At 47.8% G+C, this 27,911-nt stretch overlaps 1 long non-coding RNA gene across 1 annotated transcript; it reads left to right on the top strand.

The window, feature by feature from the left end:
* The first annotated feature begins 233 nt into the window (after window positions 1–233).
* Window positions 234–27,831, top strand: LOC117071434. Its single transcript, XR_004432291.1, has 4 exons — window positions 234–565; window positions 2,989–3,015; window positions 10,730–10,942; window positions 27,570–27,831. It is a non-coding gene; the product is annotated as an uncharacterized LOC117071434 (long non-coding RNA).
* The last annotated feature ends 80 nt before the right edge of the window (window positions 27,832–27,911 follow it).

The following is a 27,911-nucleotide window of genomic DNA, read 5'->3' as shown; positions in this document are numbered from 1 at the left end:
GCTGACCTTTGGGACATGGTGTGAAGTGAAGCCCGCCTGTGACTTGGAGGCAGGAGGGCGACTGGAGTGGTGAGAAATGATGGCAGCCATCTGGCTGTGCTGTTTACCCTGGCTGCGAAGCCACTCTGCTCCAGCTTTTCTTTTCCCTTCCCTTCAGCATCCTGGCCCCAAGCATACTGCCACGCCCACTGACAGTGATCAAATAATAACAGCAGCAGCGACATTTCCTGAGCTCCCACTGTGTGAGGGTGTGCATTCTCCTCTTTATTGTCACCCTCCTTGGATCCCTCCTGCCTCCCTGGTTGCACCTCCTCAGTCTTCTGTGCTGGATCCCTCGCCTGCCCAGCCCAGGCCTAGCTCACTGATGGTCCTGTGATTCTGGCCTGCACGAAACTATGTCCTGTGCTTGGTATATTCACCCAACACTGGACGTGCTCTAGAGGCACAGGGCTGTGTTGACTGTGTAATGTCTAGAACCTAAGCGCCAATGGGGTGGCCTAGCCCTGGCACAGAGGCAATACCCAGGAAATGAATGAGTGCATGAAGAAACAGAGGCTCAGAAAGGGTGAGTTATTGGTCCAAAGCCACAGAGCTGGAAAGTGGTGGAAGGAGGGTTCAGACCCCATTGCCTCTGACTCCTGGAGCCCTTGGTATTTGAACTGCCATCCCCACTTCCCACCCCCTGTCCAGAGGTCCCCTTCCCTTGCCCCACCACCTCCACAAGGAGTGCCTCACCTCTGCTGTCAATCTCTCTCTACTTCCCCTCCCCCCTCCCAGATAGCATTACCTAGGGGCACCGAGGGGGGTTCACGGACCCCACTGGCCCAACCTGTGGCCTTTCTGAAGCTGAAAAACCTGCTGAAGGAGAACATGACCACGTTGCCCATAAGCAGGAGCATCTGGGTAGGAGCCCGGGGAACGTCTTCCTTCTGGCTCCTTCCAAAACCCCAGAACCCAGTGCATGGGCAGCCTTTTGAAGACAGGCGAGCTGGCTCTACCTGTCTTTCTGATTTGAAATCTAGGTCACTCACTGCCTCCCCTCCTCCTTTAGCAGATCAGCAGGATATCTTCTAGGGTCTCAGAGCGAGAGAGGGGATGACAGGGAAAAGCATTTCAATGGAACCCACACCCTGCCTGCCGCTGTCAGGAACACTTCATTTTGGAGCCAGTATAATTTATGAGATGCAAATGGATTTAGCATTAAAAAAGAAAAAAAAAAACTTGGAAAAGGTACAAAGTGCACCTCACACCCTGTGTCGAGGCGTGTTTGGGGCTCAATTAATCATCTCAGACAAAAGAGATTTAATCTCAGGCTAGCTGATCCCAAGAGTGCCAGCATCTCTCCCCAAGCCCAGGAGGCTTGCTTGGGGAGCTGCAGGCCTGGCCTCTGTGCAGGCTCCAGGGCTCTGGTGCACAGCACTTGTGCTCAGCTCTTGTCTGAGTCACGCAGTAGATGAAATTACAGAGGTTCCTGCACATGATGAATCAGAAAGCAGGATCAAGCCAAATATTTGGACAAGCCTTGCCCCGCATAGAGCAGGATGAAGACTTAACAGCCAGCAAGCAGCCTGCCAGCAGCAAGCCCAGGGACTGTTTCTGACAAAGTGCTGCCGTGGGGTAAGCTGCAGCTCAGGAGGGAATTAGCTCAGACCCATAAAGGCACCCTGCAGTCGGATCTCATGGCCAGCACTGGGGAAAGGGGCCTGCGAGCATCCCAGGGCCCTGAGCCGTGATTCAGTCTTGGGCTCAGAAGAGGGGTCTTGTCAGGGTGCAGCGTGCAGGGTGGGGGACATGGGTTGAGGGAGGGGATTGTTCACTTTGAGTCACCCTCTCAGCCTTCTCTTTCTGGGAGTCTTCAGACAGCAGGCAGCGTTTCCTGCAGCAGCGGGGAGACCACGCGGCCCTGCCCACACTCCTGCCTGGGCTCTGGTGAGGGATGCAGGCAGACATGGTGACCACAAAATGGGGAAGGAAGTGAAGCCATGAGTCCCTTGGCAAGGCTTTAAATGCTCTGAAGACTCTCACCAGAGGCCTAATTGCTACCCTTTGGAGCTCCAGAGTTAGTTTTTCAAGGTTGTTTGGAACAATAACACCCGTAATAACAATTCTACCTTAGATTTGTCTGGAATCTTTTTTCTTTTTTCTTTTTTTTTTTGTAAACCAACTTTTGAAAGAATTCAGCATTCTTGGGTTTATTTTAAGCTACTTTTCTCCTTTGCAAGGATGCTTCCAGGCACTAAAATAGTCTGCATTGGAGAGAACAAACAAATCCCAACAAGTAAACGGTTGATATTGATGACTAGCAACAGTAGCTAACATGGGCTGTGAATTGAGCCTGTGCTAGGCAGACCCCTGCTCCACACTTCCCATGAAAATGGCTTGTCTGAACTTCACTAGAACCCCTATGAGGTGGTTGCTATTACATCCCCATTTTGCAGTTGAAGAAACAGGCTCAGGGAGGTTATTATAACTTCCTAGGGCCACACAGCTAGTGTCGCACAGCCAGAATTTAAACCCAGGTGATTAGACATCCAGCTCATATTCTGCCTCCCGACAGCCCTAATGTTGCACAAACTCATCAGCCAAATGACCCTGAGAACAGGTTCAAGCCATACTTTGATGAGGTTAGACTTGATGGCTGCCTTTAGGAACCTGGCCCGCTCTCCAAGCTTGGAGAATGAAGCTGGGGAGATGGCTTCCTGAAAGGAGGTTAACCATGGATTAACCAGAGTCTAAGCCTATGTGAACCAGCCCTGCTTCCCTGGAGACAAGACTCAGCAAAGATCTTCCTACCCGGGTACCTTCTGAGAAAACAAGGCTGCTGAGCTTGCATGAGAGAGCAGAGCAAAGACCTGCAGTCCATGGCCAGAGCCCTGGCTAAGAACCTGGCTGGGGCCCTCATTAGCTGCGAGGCTACTCCTGTTAGTGTTGCTGCTTTATAAAGTCCCAAACTTGGTGGCATAACACTGCCATTTATTGTGTTCACAGATGTTGTGCTTCAGGAATTCGGACAAGGTACAACAGCATCTACTTGCTTCATGGTGTCTAGGGCTTCATCTGGGGACACTTGAAAACAAGGGTAGGGGGATGTGACTTGATGACTGGGGGCTGGAGCCATCTGCAGACATTTTTGCCAATGTGTCTGGTGGTTGATGCTGGCTGTCAGCTGGGACCACAGCTGGAACTGTCACCAGAATACATAGAAGTAGCTTCCCCATGTGGCCTGGGCTCCCTCATGGGCCTCAGGGTAGTCAGATTTCTTGTGTAACAATTATAGTCATTTGTTAGGGGTGCCATAGGAAAACACCACAAACCGGGTGGCTTAGAACAACAGAAAGTTATTGTCTTACAGTTCTGGAGGCTGGAAATCCAAGATCAAGGTGTCAGTAGGGTGGGTTCCTTCTGAGGCTGTGAGGGAGGGATCCGCTCCAGGCCTTCCTCCTTTTATAAGGGGGAAATTCATAATCCAATAAGTCATATTGGATTAGGGCCCACCTTAACGACCTCATCTTAACTTGATTACCTCTATGAAGATCCTATGTCCAAATAATTTCACATTCTTAGACATAAAACTTTGGGGGGATAATACAATTTAACTTATGTCAGTCACTCCGGGCTCCAAAGGCAAGTGTTCTAAGAGAACCAGCAGAAACCACATGGCCTTTTCTGAGCAGCCTTAGAAGTTGAGTTCCATTCTATTTGGTTACAAGTAAGTCACTAAGGTCAGCCCAGATACAAGGGGGAGGGACAGAGATCCTACCTCTTGGTTGGAAGAAGGTCAAAGAATTTGTGAACTTTTTTTTTCTTTTTGAGATAGGTACTATTTTTATTCCTCTTTTATAGGCAGAGAAAGCAAATCCTAGCATGGTCAGGCAACTCACCCTGGGTCTGACAGTTAATGGATGACAGGGCCAGCATTGGATCTCAATGTGGATGTGCTTTCCAACTTCTCTATGACCTGGTGTGAGTTACGTAACCTCAGTAAGCCTTGATTGCCTCATCTGTGAAATGGTGCTAATGATACCCAATTTGCAGAGTTGCTTTAAGTATTGAATGAGTTATGTAAAATGCCTGGCACATTAGCGGAACTCAATTAATGATAATTCCTCTCCTCCTCCTTCTTTTTCTTCTTCTCCTAGCATTATTATTATTATTATTATTATTATCATCATCATTAATCTTAAAAGTGGAAACATGATGACAAGAGCTTTGCAGGGTAGGGTAATGAAAAAGCACCAGATGGGAGGTTAAACTCCTTGGATCTTCATTTGAGCTGTGGATGTTCACAGCTGCTAACCTTATTGTGAGTGTATGGTGTGTCCAGCACAGAGCTGATCATTTCCACGTTTGATCCTATTTAACCTGTACACCAGCTAGTAAAGGGCAGAACTCATATTTGAACCCATGAGCCAATGCACTCAATCTCTATGCTATCTCACTTCTGACCAACAATCTGTAAGCTTTTTTCCCCAGCAATAACAATGTATAACCCATAATAATGGAGCAGGCACAAATGCCATGGCCCATGCTCTCATGTGTGCAAAGATTCAACTTTATTTGCCTTTCCATCAGAAACTTCTTCCTATCTTTAGTCCCCATTTCTCCCTAATGACAAAAAAAAAAAAAAAAAAAAGGTAGCCTAGTGATTTCCATGAAAAACCAATTGAATTTGGTGATTTCTCAAGTTAGGTTAAAGCTTGTTGAAATTTAGGATGTTTCTTCCTGAAGTGACATCTCAATTCACAGGGAATGTGTGGATCATTGCGTCTAAGACATGCCTGGTTCGTGATGGTGATAGAGACGATATTAGTTTTCTCAAGCCCCGTTTAATTTCCCTCATCCTGGGCACATGGACGACTACATTTCCCAGCCTCTTTTGCAGTTAGGCTGGGGTCATGTTTTTAGTTCTGGCCAAGGGGCTGTAAGGGGATATAATGTATGTCATTTCCTTGCTAAGATAGTGGGAAGCACTCTGTGCAGCCTTTCAGTCCTCCCTTTCTGCTGAGGCCATCCTAGAAGTCAAAACTAAAATGGAGCAAACTGGACTCCTGAGTCATGTCTTGGAAGGGGGCTACTTAGGAGACCCTCAAGACATGCAATGGATTAGACCACATGAAAGAGAAACACATGTTCATGTGTCAAGCTACTGAGTTCTGGAGTATGTTTGTTACTACAGCAGAGCCTATCCTATCCTATGCTGATTATAATGAGTCATCCTGTGCTGGCTCCTAACATCAACACTGATTTCCACTGGTATCTGCTGAAGCAACCAGCATTTCCTCATGTCAGTGTCTACGGGACTGAACATATCTCCATCTGGCCGCTGGCTTGCCCAGCCCTCTCTGCCACTGATGACTGTGTCTGCTTGTCATGTGAGAATTAGCCACCAGCCTGGGCCTCTGGCTTCCATTCTCTGCTCACTACCACATCCATCTCAGGAGTACAGGCAATTTGAGCTACTCTCCCAATCTACAGTCCCAGTAAGATGCAGGAAACCCCATCCAGGCTTTCTCACTCTGTTGTCCCCACACCCATCTCTTCTCAACAGCTCTCCTGCCCAGGAAGCTGGTGTAAGGTTCGCCTACCCTTGGATTTCACCAAAATTCATATAGGGGTTGCTTTGTCTCCCCTTGAGCCTGAGCCATCTGGTAGGACAGGAGGGCTCACAGACTTCCTCCTTCCAGCAGTCCCTTCTCCCTCGGCCTTGGCAACCTGGTTCGGGTCTGCACATCACGTTGCTCATGTGGCCTCTTCTCCTCTCCTCTTTCCTTTCCACTCTTTGGGAAATAAACTTTATGCTCCAATTTTTTAAGAGTTTTTTAGTTCCTCTTTGAAACTCAGTAAACCATTTCTCTTTCAAAAAGCTTCCCTCTTGCATAGCAAAAAGTCTTGATTCACATGATTACTTTTTCTTCTATACATTTTAAAAGCCCGTTTTGAAACTCCCAAGTCAAGAATTGGATCCTTTAGTATTTGTATTCTGCTGATTCTTTTCTTTCCCAGGGAAAGGAGACCTCTGGAAGAATCAGAGCAACAAGGACATGCTGGGAGGGGTGGGAGCTGGATTCTGAATATGCATCTCTGCATATGATTGTGCTGCTATCATAAGGGACATTTGCATGGTGCCAGTGCACTTCAACCACTTAAAATTTGCAACAGCCCTGCTGTGTAGAATTACCTGTCTTTACTGGTAGGGAAAGGGGCTCAGGAAGTTCAAGTGCCTTGCCCAGGATCAAATGGCAATGCCTAAACCTGAGGAGAGTGGTCTTTTTCTAGGGCATGTGTCAACACAGCTAGAGAAGGAAGTCCCACCAAGAGAAGCCAAAGCTAAATGCGTGGAACTGGTGCAAGCTGGGGCAAGCTCCCAGTGTGTGACTGTGCCCAGCAAAACCACAAGAATCCTCAGGACCAGAATGTTGACAGTCATGGACTGCCATACAATTCAAAAAAGAAAAGTAAGCTCCAGTAGAGTAGAAACTCTGTTCTGGTCAGCGCTGTATCCTTGGGTTCTAGAACAGTGTCTGGCCCACAGCAAGAGCTCAAATGAGTGAATGAAGTAAGAGGAATAGGATCTGCTCTCAGGCACCTCATCATTTGGCTGAGAAAGCCAATTTCCCAAAGAAGGAAAATCAGAAAGCAGATTAAGTGCTAAACCAGGCAAAAGTAACTATAAGCAAATGTAGATGCACTAAAGAATAAAAAATCAGTCTGGGTGAGGCCACCCACAGATCACAATCTGTCATAAATGTGTCACACACAGTATCATATATGCTACAGTGTCACACATGATATAAATGTCACACCTCTGGGTCACACATCTGAGATGCTCGAGGGTTGACTCTGAATGGCTTTACACAAGTCATGATGTACTGGGAGCTCCATTTCCTGTTAGTGGCTGGTATGGGAACTTCTCTCAAGGGGAGACTTACTTTGTTAGGGAAAATATGTTTTTAAGCAGATTAGGATGAAGAGGGATTCTAAAGGGTACACTCAATCCACAGAAGATGGCTTCTTCAGGAAAGGACAGGGATTGGAAATTTCCAAAAGGAAACCCTCATGAAGTAAGAACAGTAGGGTCAGACCCTGAAATAGATGTGTCTTCATCTATTTTGTGCTGTTATAACAGAATATCACAGACTAGGTAATGTACGATTAACAGAAATTTATTGACTCACAGCTCTGGAGGCTGGGAAGTCCAAGATCGGGGAGCTGGCATCTGGGAAGGACCTTCTTGCTGCATCTTAACATAGCAGAAGGGCAGAGAGAAAGAGCACAAGAGAGAGCATAAGAGGGGGAAAACCCCACTCTTTATAACAAACCCACTTCCATAATAATGGTATTAGTCCATTCATGAAGGTGGAGCCCTCATGACCTAAATATCTCTTAAAGGCCCTACCTCCCAATACCATCACAATGGCGACTAAATGCCACATGAGTTTGGAGAGGACAAACATTCAAACCATAGCAAGACGGGGTACACATGTCAGAGGTAGAAGCCCTACAGTGGGATGATAAATAAGGCAATTTGAAGAAGAGGCTTTTCCAAGTGAAAATAATGTGCATTGTATCATGTCCCTTCACCAAGCACCAGTGCAGCCTCAGTGAGATCACAATATGCCTGAATAGGTTGATTGATTTTCTTATGGCAAGAGGGACTTCTAATTCCTGACTGGAGAGGAGCTGAAACAAAATCAAATGCATGTGGCCACACTTTTCTCACAAGATTTGTGTGAGGGTTTCTAATCTAAGTACTTAGTAGCTGGAAAGGATTGGACATGGAGCCCTTAATGACTCTGCAGGTGCTCTGGGTTGGAGTGGGCTGGGGTAAGGTGGGGGGATTTAACCAATGAGATTCTGGAGGAATGGGGACTAAATGCTAGTTCATTCTGTGTAGTGTCTTACCAATCAAGAGAGCTCAAGATATAGATGCTGTCATTCTTCCAGGCTGTGCCTGTGGCAGACATGACCAATGGATTGCAGCACACTTTCTCATTGAGGCCAGACTTATACTCAGAGTCCCTCTCCGCATTGCTCTCCAGTTAGCCACTATTAATGGGATAGAATTGATGGGAGATTAAACCAATCTACCTTCCTTAGCCTGAGCCAGAGGCCATAGGCAGGCAACCCATGAGCTGGTGTAGACTATTTTGTTTTTTGTTTTCCTTACATAAGGTTTTGAAAAGGTTTTTTTTTTTTTGAGACAGAGTCTCGCTCTGTGGCCCAGGCTAGAGTGCAGTGGCGTGATCTCGCCTCACTGCAAGCTCCGCCTCCTGGTTCAAGCGATTCTCCTGCCTCAACCTTCTGAGTAGCTGGGATTACAGGTGCGTGCCACCACACCTGGGTAATTAGTAGAGACTGGGTTTTACCATATTAGCCAGGATGGTCTTGATGTCCTTGTGATCCACCCGAGGACAGATTACGAAAGTGCTGGGATTACAGGTGTGAGCCACTGTGCCCAACCCGATTACATTTTTATACTAAGAATTTCACATAAATATCCAGATTTCCAGCTGCTCTTTTTTGTTTGTTTGTTTGTTTTTGTCAGGGTCTTGCTCTGTCGCCCAGGCTGGAGTGCTGTGGCACAATCTTGGTTCACTGCAACCTCTGCTTCCCAGGTTCAGGAGATTCTCCTGCCTCAGCCTCCCAAGTAGCTGGGATTACAGGCATGTGCCAACGCGCCCAACTAATTTTTGTATTTTTAGTAGAGACAGGGTTTTACCATGTTGGCCAGGCTGGTCTTGAACTCCCAGCTTCTCTTGAAAAGCAGGAGTGTCTGACACACTGAGCCTGCTTTCCTGCAAGGTAACAATAACCTGTGGTTCAAAAGCAGCTTCCCACTGGCCCCCCGCCCCATGAAGGCTGAGTGCTGTCTAGTCTGGGGGTCCCTGCAGGCATTTTGGATTGGCTTCCATACCTACCTCTCAGCCGAGGCCAGCTGAGCATGCACGAAAGAGTAGACTCTGAAGATGGCTCGAGTTCCGGTCTCACCTCAGCCACATATGAGTCATGTGATGTTGGACAAGTCCCTCATCCTCATGGGGCCCTAACTTTCTCATTTGTAATGGAGGATAGTAATAGTACTTACCTCATGAAATAAGAACTGTGAAGATTAAATTAATTAGAACAGTGCCTGGCACACAAGAATCACTAAAATAAGCTTAGCTGTCATTGCTTGACGTTTCCATAAACACTCAAGCGTCTGTCTAGAATGTCACCATAATTCCTGCCTTACGGGTGAGGAACCAAGGCATGGAAGGGCCACACAGTGTCTCTAGGGGCACAGATGAGCCCAGCTATCTGGGGGTCCTTGCTGGGTGAGGGAGGGACTCTGTGGTCCATCCTAGGCCTTGTAAGTGGATTTTCATAGCTGCAGCACTGGGGCACATACACGGTGTGAGGGTATAGATTTGAACTCAAGAAATGGAAAGAGGCTGGGCACGGTGGCTCATGCTTGTAACCCCAGCACTTTGGGAGGCCAAGGCAGGTGGATCATTGAGGTCAGGGGTTCGAGACCAACCTGGCCAACATGGTGAAACCCTGTCTCTACTAAAAATGAAAAAAAAATTTAGCCGGATGTGGTGGCAGGCACCTGTAGTCCCAGCTTCTTGGGAGGCTGAGGCAGGAGAATTGCTTGAACCCGGGCAGCAGAAGTTGCAGTGAGCCAAGATCACGCCACTGCACTCCAGCCTGGCAACAGAGTAAGACCCTGTCTCAAAAAAACAAAAAACAAAAAAAAAACATATGGAAAGAAGCCAGGTGTGGTGGCTCACGCTTGTAATCCCAGCATTTTGGGAGGCTGAGGCTGGTGGTTCTCTTGAGGTCAGGGGTTTGAGATCAACCTGGCCAAAAAGGTCTCTACTAAACCCCATCTCTACTAAAAATACAAAAAAAAATTTAGCCAGGTGTGGTGACAGGCACCTGTAGTCTCAGCTACTGGGGAGGCTGAGGCAGGAGGATTGCTTAAGCCCAGGAGGTGGAGGTTGCAGTGAGATGAGATAGTGCCACTGTACTCCAGCTTGGGTGACACAGTGAGACTCCGTCTCAAAAAAAGAAAAGAAAAGAAAAGATAAAGAAAAAAGAAATGGAAATAAAATATTTGCTTTGTCCTCACTTTTCAAAGAGTTAAAAGATGAAGCTAACTAAAGTAGAGATGTTGGCTGACATTCATACTCAAAGCCTCATAAGAAGGGCCCAGGGCTTCCCTAATGACATACTTTAATGGTGTGAGGATTTTTTAAATGGACCCCAAAATAAGGCAAAAATAAACAAACAAAAAAAAGCCCCCAGCAGGGACGCACAAAGCCTGAAAGGCAAATGGCATGCCTTCTTGCCCTCCTCAGCTCACAAAGCAGCTTCTTCCTGCCTTCTGAGCACAAGCAACTGACCTTCACGCAGAGCACTCGGAGTCTTCTGACATTCATGAAAGACTCTTGTGTCTGACCACCCCTCATCCTGGGAACATCCCACTGCCTCTAGGGGCTGCCTGCATCCCTGGGAACTCAGAGAGTGTCCATGGTGGCCCTGAGGCCACAGCTGAGGTTGTTGGTGGGGACATTCCTGGGGTGGGGTCTGCACAGTGTGGGTGGTACATTAAGCAGGCAGCCGGAGGGTCACAAGGGTCTTGGAAAGAAAGGGGTGCTTTGGGGACAGGAGCAAATCTCCCCACCCTAGAGAGACTGAGCCCAGCCTGTATTTGAACTGCATGCATTGTCTCCTCTCTCTTTTACAGAAAAAGGCCATCTGTCGTCAAAATTCAGCTGAATAAGTTCTTCCGATTCAGCCTCTTGTTCCTCCAGCTGTGCCAGCCTCTACTTTGTGGGTCTTGCCAGGGTGAGAGGGTGTGAGTGTAGATCTACCAGCGCCCCAAAGACCTTGCAGCATGTTCTACAGGCTCCAAAGCCACTTCTGAGCAGGAATGGAGGGGGAAGGCTGGAACCCAGAGGTAAGAGGAAGCAGTTAAGTCAACAAGCAAGATAAAAGGTGGAGTGGGGGGCAGGGGCGGAAGACAAGGAAGGAAGGAAGGGCTGGGAGGAGAGGTACCGTTTTTGTCTTTGCCATTTCAAGGGTGGCAGCAAAGAGAATGAGAAGAGAAGTTTTGCAGAGACTATGACGGGTGCCACGTCTAAGATCTTTGGGGGATATGTGAGTGAGGAGTGGAATTCATTTCTGATTGCTGAATGGTGCTATTAATATTTTGAATCCAGCACTGCCCCAGGCCTGAACCACGGGAGCCCACAACTTCTATGGGACTACCGTGGGCTGGGGTGGAGTGAGGGGTGACGGCAGAGACACTCCATGAGAAAGGGATCTGTCCAGCAAGGACCAATGAGATGGAGAGACTCAAAATAACCAAGCCTGGTCCTGCTTTCAAGGAGCGCACGTCCGGCAGAGGCGAGAGAAATGTTGGAGAAACAGATGTGAATCCTACAAATTCCCTGAGCCTCTAAATTCCTGGCTTCACCCAGTCAGCCCCTTGGGCTGCGCTCCATGGGCCAGTTTCCCCAGGCTGGCAGCAGACACACAGCCCACGTTTCCAAGGACTGGCTGTGCAATGAACTGCTCTGAGGTCGCCTGGGCTCCTACGGACCCCGCCTTCGCCCTCTGTCCTCTATGTGTGTTTCGTGACAGGAGGGATGTACAATGTCCAAATATTTTTCCTGGAGCAGGAGAGAGGTGGAGTGGGGGGAAGGAAAGAGGTGGGCGTGGGAGAGGGAGGGGGCGTTACCCAGTGGTCTAAGCAGCCTGGGAGGCCGGTGGCTTGCCAGGGCGCTGGGCATGGCTGTCGGCAGGGACTGCAACATGTGCGTGTGGCACCCTGCCCAGGGGAGAAATCCGAAACAGCTTTCTACACGGAGCTGCTGCTCCTGCGTGTGGGCCCCACCCAGCTCAGAGCCAAACAGCTTAGGAAGCCAAGGGATGCTGGCCTTGAACCCTGCAGGGGACAGGAAGGAATCTCTTGGGCCAGGGTATTTGTAGCAGGTATACAATTTAGAATTAAGATTCAGATGCTCAGAAATGTTAACTTTATTTTCTACCATTGAACTCCATTTGTTGGAGAGCCCCATTTCTATTCAGTAGTGGAAAAATACAAACCTCATCCATCCTGGAGAAGGCAGTCACATTGAGTTTGCAGTTTAGTCCATTCCGGGGGTGAATCCAGACTCTGGGAAGTGCTCAATCTTCCCAAGAGGCGTGTGAGAGCTTGAGACGTCCATGTACAATCTTGGGAGGGGATTGGGCCCTCTGGCTGGCAGGAAGTAAGCACCCTCTGTTCTGGGATCCCCTAACCTGCTGGGGTCTCCATCCTTCCTCCTCCAGTGACAGAGAAGCAGAGGGCGTTCACTCAGGCCTCAATTATTTTACTCCGCCCTCTCTCTTCATGCTCTTCTTCCAGCCCAGGAAAATGGGATGTACTGCATTCCTGTGTGGCAGGAAATTGCCCACATATTCTATCCTGCTCCTTTCCCATTCTAGAGCTGAAAAGCAAAACTCTCCACTCTCCTGCAGAACATGAAATAGTCCAATTCACAGCAGCAGAAAGGGGAATGAATGGCAGGGGCCAGGGGCAGGGGAGAGGGAAAAAGGGAGTGAGTGTTGAGTGGAGACAGAGTTTCAGTTTGGAAGATGAAGAAGTTCTAGAGATGGATAGTGGTGATGATTGCACAACAATGTGAATATATGTAATGCCCTTGAATTGTACACTTAAAAAACGGTTAAAATGGAGCCACATGCAGTGGCGTGTGCCTGTAGCCTGGGCTACTCAGGTGGCTGAAGTGGGAGGATCTCTTGAGGCATGGAGTCTGGGGCTGCAGTGAGCTATGATCAAACCTGTGAATAACCACTGCACGCCAGTGGAGTGCAGTGTTTCTGGGAGAAACATAGTCAGACTCTGTCTTAAAAAAAATAAAAATAATACAAATAAAAAAGAATTTTTAAAAATGGTTAGGCCTGGGGGCGGTTGCTCACGCCTGTAATCCTAGCACTTTGGGAGGCCGAGGCAGGTGGATCGCCTGAGGTCAGGAGCTCAAGACCAGCCTGGCCAACATAGTGAAACCCCGTCTCCAATAAAAATACAAAAAATCACTCGGGTGTGCTGGCAAGGGCCTGTAATCCCAGCTACTTGGGAAGTTGAGGCAGGAGACTTGCTTGAACCACGGAGGTGGAGGTTGCAGTGAGCGAGGGTCCAAGAAAGACAAAAAAAAGATTGAAATGATACATTTTATGTTATGTGTATTTTATTGTAAAAACAAACAAAGCTCATGTCCAGTCTTTCTGACTTTGGTTCCTGATATGTTAAAGAATGCTTTTGGAATTTAGAAGACTTCTTTCTCTCAAATACTTGGCACTTAGGGTTGAAAGAGTCACTCTTGTTTCTGAAATGGGTTTCAGGAGCTTATCCAAGATGTCAAGAAGGAATGCTGTCACTTTCTCTTTGGAATCCAGCTATAATAATCTTAATCCTCCCCTAGCAAAACTGGGGGAAGATCACTGACAAGGAAGCTTGAAAACAGAAAAATAATTAATTAGTCTTAAGTGTTATCTCCTATTTTCAATAACCATGCATTAGAAGTGCTGGATTTGTCAAGAGCTTGGAGTTTCATCTATCTCTAGGACTGCCTGAGGTATCAAAGTTTATGTTTAAGGGCCTCATTGTGATTAGTTTTAAGAATACAGAGAGACAACCATAAAAAAGGAATGAAATAATGGCCTTCACAGCAACCTGGATGGAATCGGAGACCATTATTCTAAGTGAAGTAACTCAGCACTGGAAAACCAAACATCGCATGTTCTCACTCATAAGTGGGAGCTAAGCTATGAGGATGCAAAGGCATAAGAATGACATAGTGGACTTCGGGGACTTGGGGGAAAGGGTGGGAGGGGGTGAGGGGTAAAAGACGACACATTGGATGCAGTATACACTGCTTGGGTGATGGGTGCACCAAAATCTCAGAAATCACCAATGAAGAACTTATTCATGTGACCAAACACCACCTGTTCCCCAAAAACCTACTGAAATTAAATAAATAATAAATAGTTACTTCAAGGCAAAAAAAAAAAGAATACAGAGAGAGGTAAGGGGTCTGGTGGGCAAAGTGGCAACAAATCTATTCCTTTGTGTACTTATAGCACCTCAGCAAAGTGCCTGCTATCTTCTATTGTGTATTTACTCCCTTCTGCTGCTGTAGCCAATGACCACAAACCTAGAAGCTTAAAAACACACAAATTTATTTTCCTACCATTCTGGAGGTCAGAAATCTGAAATGGGGCTGGGCTTGGTGGCTTATGCCTATAATTCCAGAACTTTGGGAGGCTGATGGGGGTGGATAACTTGAGGTTAGGAGTTCGAGACCAATCTGACCAACATGGCATAACCCCATCTCTACTAAAAATACAAAAATTAGCCAGGCATGGTGGTGCACACCTGTCATCCCAGCTATTCAGGAGGCTGAGGCAGAATTGCTTGAACCCGGGAGGCAGAAGTTGCAGTGAGCCGAGATCACGCCACTGCACTCCAACCTGGGAAACACAGCAAGACTCCATGAAAACAAAAACAAAACAGAACAAGAGATCAAAGTGTCCACAGGGCTGTGTGCCTTCTGGGAGTTCTGGAAAGAATCTGTGTCCTGCCTTTTCCAGCTCCTGGAGGCTGCCCTCATTCTGCGGCTCATGGCATCTGCCCCAGCCATGGCATCATCCTGACCTCTACCTCCATCTTCATATCTCCTCTGATTCTGACCCTCCTGCCTCCCTCTCATAAGGACCCTAGTGATTTCCTGACCTCTGCCTCCATCTTCATATCTCCTCTGATTCTGACCCTCCTGCCTCCCTCTCATAAGGACCCTAGTGATTATGTGGAGCCCACCTGGACAGTCCAGGATGCTTACCCTATGCAAAGATCTTTACCTTAATTCTATCTACTTTTGCCATGTGGGGTAACATATTCACGGGTTCCAGGAATTAGGGTCTGCACATCTTTAAAACTCATTATTCTGCTCACTATGAGCTGAAAAGCCAGCCATACACCTTACAGTTGCTCTTTTGCAGGACATCTGCCTTTTTCTAATAAATGGTTTTCAGCAGTTTGACCACGATGTGCCGAAGAGTGGTTTTCTTTGTGTTGATCCTGCTTGGGGTTTGCTGGGTTTCTTAAATGAACACCAACTCAGTTGATGCTTTCTATTGGTTTTGGAAAATTCTCAACCACTATCTCTTCAAATACTGCTTCCATGTCATTCTCTCCTCTCTTCTCTAGGCCCCCAACTACGTTAGACATCTGATGGTTCCCCATGCGTCTTCCACACTCTCTTTCGCTCTTTTCATTCTCTTCCCTCTGTGCTTTGGTCTGAAAATTTCCTATTGGTTTTTGAGTTCACTTATGCCATCTTTTGTTATGTCCTGCTGCTGTTAAATTCACTCCAGAGTCCTTGATTTGATACTATATTTAAAAATTCTGAAATGTTCAATTAATTATTCTACAGATTCTAATATTCTGTTAAATTCTCTATGTTTTATCCATTTGGTCATCTTTTCCTCTATTTCATTTAACATATTTTTTATAGTTATTTTAAAGTCCTTACCTACTAATTCTAAAGTTCTTGACCACTTTTGTAACTTGGTTTTAAAACATTTTTTGGTCATGTTTTCCTGCCTATTCACACGTCTTATTTTTTTTTTTTTTTTTTTTTTTGGAGACAAAGCTCTATTGCCCAGGCTGGAGTGCAGTGGCATGATCTTGGCTCACTGCAACCTTTGCCTTCCGGGTTTAAGTGATTCTCATACCTCAGCCTCCTGAGTAGCTGGGACTTCAGGTGTGAACCACCACACCCAGCTAACCTTGTATTTTCAGTAGAGACAGTGTTTCACCATGTCGGTCAGGCTGGTCTTGAACTTCTGACCTCAAGTGACCACTTGCCTCTACCTCCCAAAGTGCTGGGATTACAGGTGCGAGCCACTGTGCCTGGCCTTACATTTTTAATGTATGCTGGATAGTGTGTGTGAAAGAACCCTGGAGGATGTCAAAGAAAGTTCACCCTTTCTTCTGTCCAGTTGGTGGGAGAGGGCCGGTCACCTCAACCCACCAGGAACTGAGCTGGGTTGGGGCTGGACTGCAGGTTTAGTTAGTTTGACTCATTCGTGGTTCATTATTCTTGTTCCTCAGCCGAGGTTCTCCTAGATGTTTTACTGAATGCTTGGTGGGTCTCTGTCTCTTTATCCCTGGGAAGGGGGTCTATCTTCTTTCATATCTTAGTTTATCTAGTCTTCATTGCATCCGCAGCTCCCTAAGGTCTTCACAATGTGATCCCGATGTGTTTGTCTTTTCTCTATTTGTTGCAGCGTTGCATTGCATGATACTGTCTTCTACTCTGTCTTGGATGTGGAAGTCCTTCTCTCTATATTTCAAAACACCAATGGGCGATAAAACCTCTAGAACAACAAGGTACCAAAGGAGGCAACAAGTAAATGAGGAAATGGGTGGCAATCTCTCCAGAGAAGTGGAGACCCTCTATTTGGAGGTCTTTCAGGGGACTCAACAAATACCACCCTTCTTCCCCACCCAATGTCTGAAGCAAGAGAGAAATAAGTAGTAAGAGAGGTAGAACTCAAAATATCACCCTTATTACTGACACGATGTCTTAGTTTGGGCTGCTATAACAAGGTACTATAGACCAAGTGGCTTATAAACAGCAAGATTTTCTTTCTCATAGGCCTGGAAACTAGAAATTGGAGATCAAGGCTCCAGCCTGGCTGAGTTCTGATGCGGGACCTCTTCCAGATTGCAGATGGCCACCTTTTCTGTGTCTTCACGTGAGGACAAGAGAACAAGAGAGGTCTCTAGGGTCCCTTTTATAAGGGCATGAATCCCGTTCAAGGGGGCTTCACCCTCATGACCTAATCACCTCCCAAAGTCCCACCTCCTAATTCCATCGCATTGGGAGTTAGGATTTCAACATGCAGATCTGGAGGAGACACAAACATTCAGTCCATGCACAGGCTATGTTAGAAGACATGGCATTTATCTGCGGGCCTTCATAATACTGGTGCTAAGTTTTAAACTAACACTTAATGCCAGAATTAGCAAGTGTAGCTAAGGCAGCCCAGAGAGAGAGCAATTGAGACAACATGCATTCACCAGGCAGCCTCCTCCAGAGACACAAGAAAGGGGGTGAGTGGTGTGGGTCATTTCTACTTCCAAACCAGCTGATCAAAAGAGATCCCAGGGGCACAAGGGAGACAGAGAGTCCCCAGGAGGGGGCCAACAAGAAGATGAACAGACAAATATGAAGCCAGGAGGAGGGTTCCGTTGGGGGCAATATGGAGGACAAGCGATGGGGAAGGGAAAGAGATGGTGGAACCTGGAGGAACTCTCAGGGCTCGGCACGGGGTTGTGGTGGCTGTCAGCCTTTGGTTGGGGCAGGAAGGGAGCTGGAAGGCAGCCTCTGTGCTGGGAAAGTGGGTCCTGAGTTTTCAGTCCTCATGTCCCATGGCCTTGGCCCCCAGGGATCTTTTGGAAACTCAGAGCTGACCCAGTCCCCAGTCAATGACCTTGGGCATGTCTTCAGCATCTTCAAGGAAAAGGGTTATGTCCTTGGCATGACTTCCCGAGCCCCCTCTGTAACCCTGCTTGTCTTCCCAACCTCATCTCCCATCACTCTGCCTTGTCTCCCTCCTGCCTTTGACTTCACTACAGGACTCTCCTCTGAGCCGCAGATCCTCCAGGGCTGAGAAGGGATGGGAAGGCCAAGGTGGGCAGCTCCTGGAAGGTCAGGCCTGCCAGGGAAGCCTATTGAGGGGGTGGTCCTGAGGCCAGGCCAGGCCATATTCGAAGCAATATTTAGAAGGCAGGACACAAGCTTTGAGCTCAGAGACAAAGTTGGAGGGAAACAGACAGAGCATGGAAGGGTTGGGTTGGGAGGCCTTGAGCCCAGGAATGACCCCGCCACAGCATCCCTTTTTGACAAGGCTGACCACCCTATGCTGGACCCCAGCTGTGACCACTGCAGGCCTCCATGCACGCAATGTCATTTTGGCTTCACTGTGCTTGTGTGGCCTGGCACCATGCCCTTCCTGCACTCAGTGGGCCCTCATCTTCAGAGGCCTGCTGGGACCTGCCATCACTGCAGCACTCAGCAGGCACCTCCCGATGCCTGTAGCTGAGGCTGTGTGCTCCCCATCTCAGGGACAATGGGGTGGATCCAGCATCCCCCAGCCTGCACCCAAGGTGCAAGAGAACTGGGAAATATATTATTTTTTTGAATTAAAAAATAAAATATATCTAAAGGCAGGGTAGTTTTTTTTTGTTTTGTTTTGTTTTTTTTTTTGAGATGGAGTCTCGCTCTGTCACCCAGGCTGGAGTGCAGTGGTGCGATCACGGCTCACTGCAAGCTCCACCTCCCAAGTTCACACCATTCTCCTGTCTCAGCCTCCCAAGTAGCTGGGACTACAGGCACCTGCCACCATGCCTGGGTAATTTTTTGTATTTTAAGTAGAGACGGGGTTTTGCCATGTTAGCCAGGATGATCTCGATCTCCTGACCTCATGATCTCCCGCCTTGGCCTCCCAAAGTGCTGGGATTACAGGCATGAGCCACCATTCCCATTATTAGCGTCCCCAGAGCAATTGCAATCACCTGGGTTCTTGGCTGCACCTGGGGAGACAGCACTGCTAGCTTAGGCCCACGTCCTCCAGTGGAAATATACCCTCACCTCCTCCTCAGGAGCCCCTGTCTTCTACCAAGAAGCCACTGTGCTGGCCCCTCAGCTGCCGTCAGCCCATCAGGGACACCATGGTGCCCAGGGGCATCCCTCCTCTGTACACCCTGGCCCTCCCATCTCATGCCTGTCACCCTCTGCGGCCAGGAGCACTGCAAGCCAGGGCACTGAAAGGTCCTCACCTCTCAAGACTGATTTCTCGGGATCTGGTCCTCTGGTCTGGTCTCGGGAGCTGTGAACTCAGGGGGGGCTTCAGCCTCTGGCCTCCCTCAGGCCAGCCTCTTCCCAGGGCAGGGGACTCGCTGCTGACATCAGCAGATGAAACCAGCCCAGGTGGGATGCTCCCTCACCAAGAACACAGGAACAGCACAGAGTTAGTAATTCCAAGGACACAGGCTGGACTCCAGGACGGCCTCCGTTACCATCAGGGGACAGAGCCTGAGCCTCGTACTCGGTTGATGGACCAAGAATGTTTTTCACTGCTCAAGTGAGGCCCAGGGGAGCATCCACAGGAAGGGTGGGACGCACCCAGGCTCTGGCCCAGGCAGGCCCAGCCTCACCGAGACCACCAGCTGGGGGATAGGGGCAGAGATGGAGAGGGGGCAGGGCCTGGCCTTATGGACTTGGAGCTTTGCTAGCTGGAGAGCAGCCCTCGGTTCTGACTGCTGTTGGATTGGTAAATATTTGGACAGTGCGAGCTTCAGAATTTCTTCTGAAGTAGACAGGGGCTCAGAACCATGGAGATGTGGATACTGACGGTGAATGCATTTGTCCCTTGGGGCTGATAACATGGTGTGTGCAGAGATGCTGTGGAAAAGGCTGCTCCTCTGGGAACTGCATTCACAAAAGGACTTCCCATGCAGACCCAGAGGCCTGAAGGAGATTGCCGAGTTGCTTTGGGCAAAAGCAAGATGGAGGGGAAATAATGCACTTGTAACAAAGTGACTGAGCCCCAAGACAAGGCTGACTTCAAGAGAATCAGGACCACCCCTCCATCCCAATGGCAGGGTAGGGGTCGCTGCTGGCCAGAGTTGAGAAACAAGGAAGCAACTCGGAAGAGGCCGGTCTGATCCAAAACACAGAGAAAGAGTCCACATTTGTAATTGAGATGAGAGAAGGAGCTGCATTATTTATGAAACAGCAGAGCCCAGAGTTAACAAGGAAGGAGGAGGCCTTTAGAGGGGAAAGTGGTTTCAAAAGCATCCGTATTTCACCGAAAAAAAACACACACAAACTATGATTTAGAGTGTGCTGAGGTTTAGAACCGGAGATGACTCTAGTGCAGTTAAGACCACGGGGGGAGGACGAGGTGTGGGCAGGGAGGGCAGAGGGACAGAGGGGCAGGGGCAGGGTGTTCCTGCAGGCTCCAAGTGAGAGAGGGGCATGTGGGGAGGGGGCTGCCCCTGGGGATGAAGGAGTGTCTGTACATGTACACGCTCACATTCCCTAAGTGTACAGTATGTGTGTAAGAGGGCATGTAGACACTTGGAACAGATGAAGGGACAGAGGGAGGGTGCCCCCACTAAAGATAAAGAGCCTTCTGGGGTTTGTGTGTTTGCCAGCCTAATCTGTCATAAGAACTTGAGCCAAAACTTTAAGAAGAGGGGTTTCTTTAATGTTCTTTTTAAAAAAAATTAAGGTATGATTTATGTACAATAAAATGCACAGCTCTTCAGTGTTCAGGTTTGACAGTTGCATATGCTTATGTAATCACCACCAAACACAAGGTATAGAACAATAACCATCAGCCCAGAAAGTTCCCTCATGTTCCTGGCCACCTTTTGACTTGTATCAACATAGATCAATTGCGTTTGTTCTAGAAATGCATATAAATGAAATCATACTGTATATACTATTTTTGTGTCTGGCTTATTTCACTCAGCACAATTTTTTTTGAGGTTCATCCTTGTTGTGGGCCTAACAGAAGATGGATTGTTGGCCAGGCCTGGTGGTTCATGCCTACAATCCCAGCACTTTGAGGGGCTGAGAGGGGAAGATCACTTGAGGTCAGGAGTTCGAGACTAGCCTGGCCAACATGGTGAAACCCTGTCTCTACTGAAAATACAAAAATTAGCTGGGTGTGTTGGCATGCACCTATAATCCCAACTACTCGAGAGGTTGAGGCAAGAGAATCGCTTGAACCCAGGAGAGGGAGGTTGCAGTGAGCCAAGATCGTGCCATTGCACTCCAGCTTGGGTGACAGAGTGAGACACCATCTCAAAAAATAAAAATAAGATGGTTCATTGTATCGCTGAGTGATGTTCCATTAAATGGAGATACTGCATTTTGTTGATCCTTTCTGCTGACGTGCCTTAGGGTTGTTTCTAGTGTTTGACTCTTATGAGTATAGCTACTGTAAACATTCTTGTATAAGTCTGTGTGTAGACATTTTTTTTTCATTTCTTTTGGGTTAATAACTAAGAGTGGAACTGACTGCTGGGTCGTAGGGTAGATGTATGTTTATTTACTACCATAAGAAACTGCTAGACACGTCTTCATCCACAATAATAAAGGGTTCCAGTGTCTCTACACACTTGCCAATGTTCATTATATTTCACTTTGCCATTTTAGTGGATGTGAAATGTTATCTTATTGCAATTTTAATTTGCATTTTTCTGATGACTGGGGATGTTCAACACCTTTTCAGTGCTTACTGACCATTCATTTGTCTTGTGAGATACCTACTGAACTCATTTGCCCATTTAAAAAAATTAGACTGTTCCTCTTTTTTGTTGTTGATTTGTAGACATTCTTTATATATTCTAGACCCAGAAAAGGAAGGTTTTTAAAAGTAAAACAGTAGCCACTGATCATGATATCCCTGTCCTTTAAGCTGAATACCTGCCACCCCTCCCATTCCACCTCATATATCACTTTGGGTGGTGTGCTGACTTTAAAATGTACCCACTGTCACTCAAATGGCTGAAATGCTAAATTCTGTTTAATCAAACTCAACCAACTCACGAGGATCCATTTCCACTGAAAGAAGAAAAAAACACACAAATGAACCAATAAAAGCAATGAATCTTACTGCTTCCAGGTAAACTCTCTACCATTTGACACTTAATCTTTGTATAATTACTTTGGCCATTGAGGATTTCATTTAATTAATCACAGGGTAAACTCTTTTTCAGAGTTTCATCCTCTCGAAAGTCCTCCTGTCCCTCCAAGGGATGGTCAGGAAGTTGTTTCTATTCCTCATGGGGGCAAAGTAGACATTACCGGTCCTCTGTTCTCTAGTTTCAAGTCTGACTGTACGGGAGGCACTTGGGTTGTTCTCCTGGTGTCTGGAGGTCGGCTCCACCCCTGTGCCCTGTGCTCTGCCCACCGTGATCCTGTCTTGGCCTCCAGTTGCAGGGGCTTGTCTCCTACCAGGCACCAACCTCTCCCGCGACCCTCTTAGCACTACTGCTCCCGACTCCCACCCCACACAGAAAGTTCTAGATCTCACCCAAGCCACACACAGACCCAGGGAACCTCCTCTATGGCATCTCAGATTCCCTCCATATCTAAATGTTCCACACCATCATTTCTCCTCTACTGAAGCCTGCCAGCATGGGTGTAGATCACCTTGCAAGGCAGTCTCTGCCTGGAATTCTAAATAGGAAGTGGAGCACAAGCTTTCAGATTCTTCTTTGGACCATCTGAAGTGTCCATAATCTCTCCTGCACTCTAGGTATAGTTTCTTAATCTAATGATCTCATTAACTGAAAATGTCTCTCATCTCTGCCCCCCACATCCCAGCCCAAGAAAGGCTGTTCCCCTTGCTGGGGGGCAGGGAAGTGCTCTTGGGTCATTTGTGACTCTTTCTCTACACTATGGTGTGTGCTGAAAACCCCATGCTTGTCCTCTAAGACTTTTATAGTTAAAAGAAATGTATGCGGGTTTAGGAAACCCTTTCCTCTCTTAAGGGCCCAGCTCTTGCAGTTGAAGTCTTGGCTTTCAGTCCTCCCGTTCTTGAGTGTATTTAAGTGTCTGAAGCTCAGCATCCTGTCTTCATTCCCATTTCCCCTTTCTCCCTCATTCCAGCTACTGTTCATGAAGATGATGGAAACTGTGGCTAAGTAGGTGGAAATCACAAATAAGGAGGAGTGAAAAAAAGAAAGTACATTAATATAATTCAAGGTATTAATCTGAACACATTTACTTCTATGTTAACTAAGAATGACTTATTCCCTCCTCCAAAAAGAGAAAAAAAAAAAAAGAAGAAAGAAGTCGTGTATTCCTGCACTCAGCTCCAACTTGGCTCCCACTGGGCCCTCCTACATTTGCTAAGCCTCTGGACTTTCCGAGCCTTAGGCTCTCAGATCCCTTTCTTGGTGACTGCTTGTCTGTCAACTCTGTGTCTGGCATTGCCTAGTGTCATGCAAGCATTTTCTCTGGTATCCAGCTCCATGGGACCTACCACCCCTGGACACTAAAGGGGCAGGATACAGACCCTGAGGGCAGGAACTCCTAGGAAATTCCCCAGATCGATTTCTTGATAATTCAGGTGAGCCTAACTAAGTTTGGATTGGGAACTTGGTGACAGCCACCTGCAACATAGCCATTCGTAGTCCCACCTCCTAGTATCTATGCTTTGTGTGGTCCCCTCCTACATCGGATCAGTGTTGGTCCACGTGACTGATGGAGTAAGGTTGAGTGATGGTACGGCTATGAAAGACATTGTGGCTTCTGCCCTTGTGTCTCTCAAATCACTAGCATTGGGGAAGCTGGCTGCCATATTGTGAGGACACTCAGATGGCCCCATGGAGAGGTCTATGCAGCAAGAAGCTGAGGCCTCCTGCCACAAGCCATGTGGATGAACCATCTTGGAGCAAACCCAGAATTATAGTGGCAGGCTAATGCGGCAGACAGGACTCAACCATCTAGCCCCATCAACCCAGAGCTGAGGAAGTAGAAGCCTAGAGAGGTTGAATGATCCATCACCACCACACATCTGGTCAATGTCCAAGCCACACCTTGGCTCCCAGTTCCAATTTTAAATAAACTGATTGATCTTCAGCTCAGAGTGGCTTCTTGCGCTGGGCGTGGTGGCTCACGCCTATAATCCCGGCATATTGGGAGGCCTAGGCAGGCGGATCACTTGCAGTCAGGAGTTTGAGACCAGCCTGGCCAACATGGTGAAACCCCATATATACTAAAAATAGAAAAATTAACTGGGTGTGGTGGCACATGCCTGTGGTCCCAGCTACTCAGGAGGCAGAAGCACAAGAATTGCTTGGATCCGGGAAGCAGAGGTTGCAGTGAGCCAAGATCACACCACTGCACTCCAGCATGGGCAACAGAGTGAGGATCTGTCTCAAAAAAACAAAAACAAAAACAAAAACAAAAAAACAGTGGGGGTGGCTTCTTGGATTTCACCATTCATGTTTCCTGTGCCCTGGCTTCTCCGTCCTGTGGCACCTGGTCATTAGCAGAATCTAGCACATCCTACTGCAGTAGGCAGGGAGTTGGAGTGAGGTAGGGCAGGCTGATGGGCGTTCTGGGTTGAGGAGATATTGTGGTTAAAGGCACAGCAGTGTGAACATGGGTGATATTTTTAGAGAGGAGTGAGTTGTCTACTGCAAAGGACGGCAGGGGCCATACAGAAGAGCACCTTCATTACGGCATAAAGTGACACTTCCTGGAGCTCCTGAGACAGCCTAGGGCAGGTGTCAAAGTTCCTGCCTCGTGTTCAAAACAGGACAGTGTCTGTCCTCGAAGGTGGAGAGCACCCAACAACAAACACCTATGGGAGGGTGTGTATTATTAGCCTGAGTACTGTCCAAGGCAAGATGCCATCAAAGCAGGCAGGGTTTGGCCAGTCCCATTCATGCTTGATCAGGGGAGATGATTCCAGAATAATATAAAGCTGAAGGGTGCAGAAGAGAGTCCCTGCAATAGCAGATCTGGGGCTCCAGGACTAGCCCTGATGACCAAGAATGCTGACCTTTTTGGCAAACTGTCTCAGCAGGCTCTCAACAACCTCTACGCCTGAGCTTCCCAAACCAAAGGCTGAAGCAGCAAAGGCGGATGGAATGTATTGATTCCTTTGGTTTTGTTTCACCTTGTTTTCATTCACTGCAGTAATTTTCTTCCCAGGAAAGCAGAAAATGTCCCAGAATAAGGATCCTAGCCCTTCTCTATGACCTGTGTATAGGTATCACTTTTCAAGGCCAATTTACAGACATATGTTTCTTGCCAGTAAGTTCAAAGATGTAACCACATCAAGTGCAGAAAGCCTGGTTCTTAAAGAGAAGGATAAAGCTAAGTTGGAAGATGGTGGGTTTTCTAGCCCCAATCTCACCTTCTTCCAAAACCTACGGTAACCCCAAAAGATGAGGAAGGTTGAAATTTTTCAGGCTTATGCAGGCAAATAACTTACGTATTTTTTCTGATTGAATTTAATGCAGCTCCCAACCCCTTATTTATATTCAGTCACTATCAAAATTTTCTCAGTGTCCTTTAAGTAAAAATGGAATCAGTTATGGATTTTTTAAATGTATTCCTCTTTCCTCTCTTTCTCACCAGGTGTTAAACTTGAGTGAGGTGTATTATGGGTTTGGAGGCAACCTGTGTCTGTGACCCAGATAGTCAATGTTCATTGGCCCCAGGAAATTGGCACTTACTCTGCTACCCCTGTATCTGTGGCCTCTCCACTCTCCAGTTGCCAGACCCAAGCAGGTGCCCCGTGTTCTCTTTATCCCACTATCAAGGCTCTGCAGCCTGCTCTCAGGCACACCTGTTTTCTCTCCATGGCGTGGAAATGTTGGCTGCACTACCCTGGGAACTGGGGGGCTCTGGGAAACCACATGTGGCCCGTTCGCTGGGGCTCCTCCATGCTTCTGGTGCCACAGCACATGTGGGCTTCTCAAGAGGCTTGCTGCCCCTTTGTCCCTCCCCTTCACCTTCAATTTACTTGAAGAAACCAAAGCCTTGGCTTTGTAAAGAGTATTGTCACTGCCATGTGTTTAAAGAAATCCATTCGGAAATTCAGATGACTTTCCCTCCCATTCCTTGGGTAAAGGCTGCAGGCCAATAAGGAAAATAAGATACAGAAACCTTGAGAATGGGCGTTGGGATGTGCTTTAAGGTGGAGGGAAATGCCGTTTGCAACAAATTCTTAGTAGCAAGCAACAGACACCCATTTTGGCTAATTTCAGTGAAAGGGAGTCTCATGAAAGGCTCTGGGGCAGCTCCGAATCATTTTAGAGGACAGACAGGCACAAAGCTGATCTTTGAGGAACCATGAGTCAAATCACACCACAGAACAGGGCCAGTGGGGAAACCCTGCCACCACCGCTGAGCACCCACACCTCGCCCACCCCAGGAGCTGTGCCTGGCTGCCACTGCTTCTGCGGCCACCACTGGCCCTTCCCTCCTGAGTCACCCGCTCTGAGTCTGGTATTGGCACCTTCACCTGGCTGGGAGGCCCCACTCTTTGAGCCCCAGCTGCAAAGCAGGCTGGAAAAAGAAAGTATCTGACCATCACTTACCTTTCAGAGAGGTGGTTTTGCTCTTCACAAAGACTCAAAGAGAGGGAGAGAGACAGAGAAGCAATTCTCCACATAAATATCAAGATCATGCTTCAGGTGCTGGGAAACCAAAGCTCATTACAAGGGCTCTCCTTTCACATAAGAAACACACTGGGGCTGGCCTGAGAAGGTTCTCTGAGAGCCTCCAAGGTGCTCCACTAAAGGACACAAACCAAGCAGCACGGGAGAGGCTGAGGGACACAGAGATTCTGCCTCTAAGAAGAGGAACAGAGGCCTGACGAAGACCAAGGAGCTGGGAGAGGACTCATGAGAGGGTTGAGAACCACAGGGAAAGCCCCCCCGCTGCGGAGGAGCCCGGGGTGAGGCACCAAGGCGGGGAGCCCCTCCCCTGAGGACTGCGTCCATCCAGCTGGAAGATGGGACTGAACTGAAGGAAAGGCCACTGTGGCTAGAAGTACTTGGGCCGTCAACAGTAAAGCTACTCACTGTGGGCTGCACCAGCCCTCCCTCCCATTACTAGGAGTGCAACACTGGGATGAAACCAGATTCTGTGGAAATTTGGTCAGGGCCAAGAGGAGAGGGAAGAACTCAATGCTTGGATGTGGATGTCCGAGTCCACCTGCCATCCATCTGCTTGTGGGGAGGAGGGTGGGAAGTACACGACCAAGTGGGGGTAAAGGCCCCAGGTGGGCAAACAAGGCAGCTCCCCGTTGGTCCACATGTTGACCTTTTGTTTGTGGCCTCTTGCCCACAAGGACAGTATTTCCACTTAAAGGTTACCTCCCCCAGGCAGCAATCATTACTGTTTGGCAGCCTGTTGGGAAGGTCAGGTGCAAGCCATCAGATAACAAAGAAAAAACATGACAAGAAGAGAAACAAATATTTCAGAGCACTGCCCTTGTCGTTCCTCACCCCTGAATGCACTGATCCCCTTGGACAGCGGAGATGGCTCCCGCCTCTTTGTTTAGCTCTTATGGTCACGGGGTTTGCCTTCCTTGCTGATGCCACCAGCATCTTTTGGTTGGAAACAAAACAGCCCTATCAATTCAGATTGTTCTTAGGAGCTTTCAGAAGAGATATTGGTTGCATTTAACACACAGTTGGGGCCAAAATCAAGGCTGGGTAGGTGCCCGGGTTATTCAGCGGGAAATGACATCCTGCTCAGGCACATAAATGTCATGCTCCCCAAGCCCTGACACAGGCAAACTGTCTGACAGCATTCCTTCCCTAGGACTCCAGATTTCCCAACCGATGGTGCTGTTCTTGCCTTCAGACACAACCTGTCCCGGCTGGGGAGGCCAAGATAGTCAGGAGACCACGGTGGCAGGGAGCAAACAGGAAAACAAGAGTGGTATCACTGACCTAATCTTTTCCTTTGCAGAAACACTCTCAATTAAAATGCATCACTTCAGAAACTCTGTGAAGGACCCGCTCTGTGAATTCTTTCAAAGGTCATCTTAATAATCCAAACTAGTTGCACAACCAGGAAAGAATCATTCTCTAACATGGTTGAAAACACCCATGGCAGGTGCTTATTGATTGCGAAAATTAAGACTCACGCATCATTGGAGCCTTAATTCCAGAGAAGGTGGGATGTGCACAGATGTGTTCTTTTGGCAAACCAGCACGAGGAAAAAGACTGTATGGCTATCGCCCCTAAAAATAAAGGTATCCCACCAAGCTTGTCATTGACATCCACAGCTTCCCCTTTCTGAGGCTGAGA

This window comes from Trachypithecus francoisi, unplaced genomic scaffold, assembly GCF_009764315.1.
Source record: "Trachypithecus francoisi isolate TF-2019V2 unplaced genomic scaffold, Tfra_2.0 Lachesis_group3, whole genome shotgun sequence".
In the NCBI taxonomy this organism is placed as follows: Eukaryota; Metazoa; Chordata; class Mammalia; order Primates; family Cercopithecidae; genus Trachypithecus; species Trachypithecus francoisi.
Note: the sequence above shows the minus strand (reverse complement) of the source record. Positions and strands in the feature narration are given on the sequence as shown.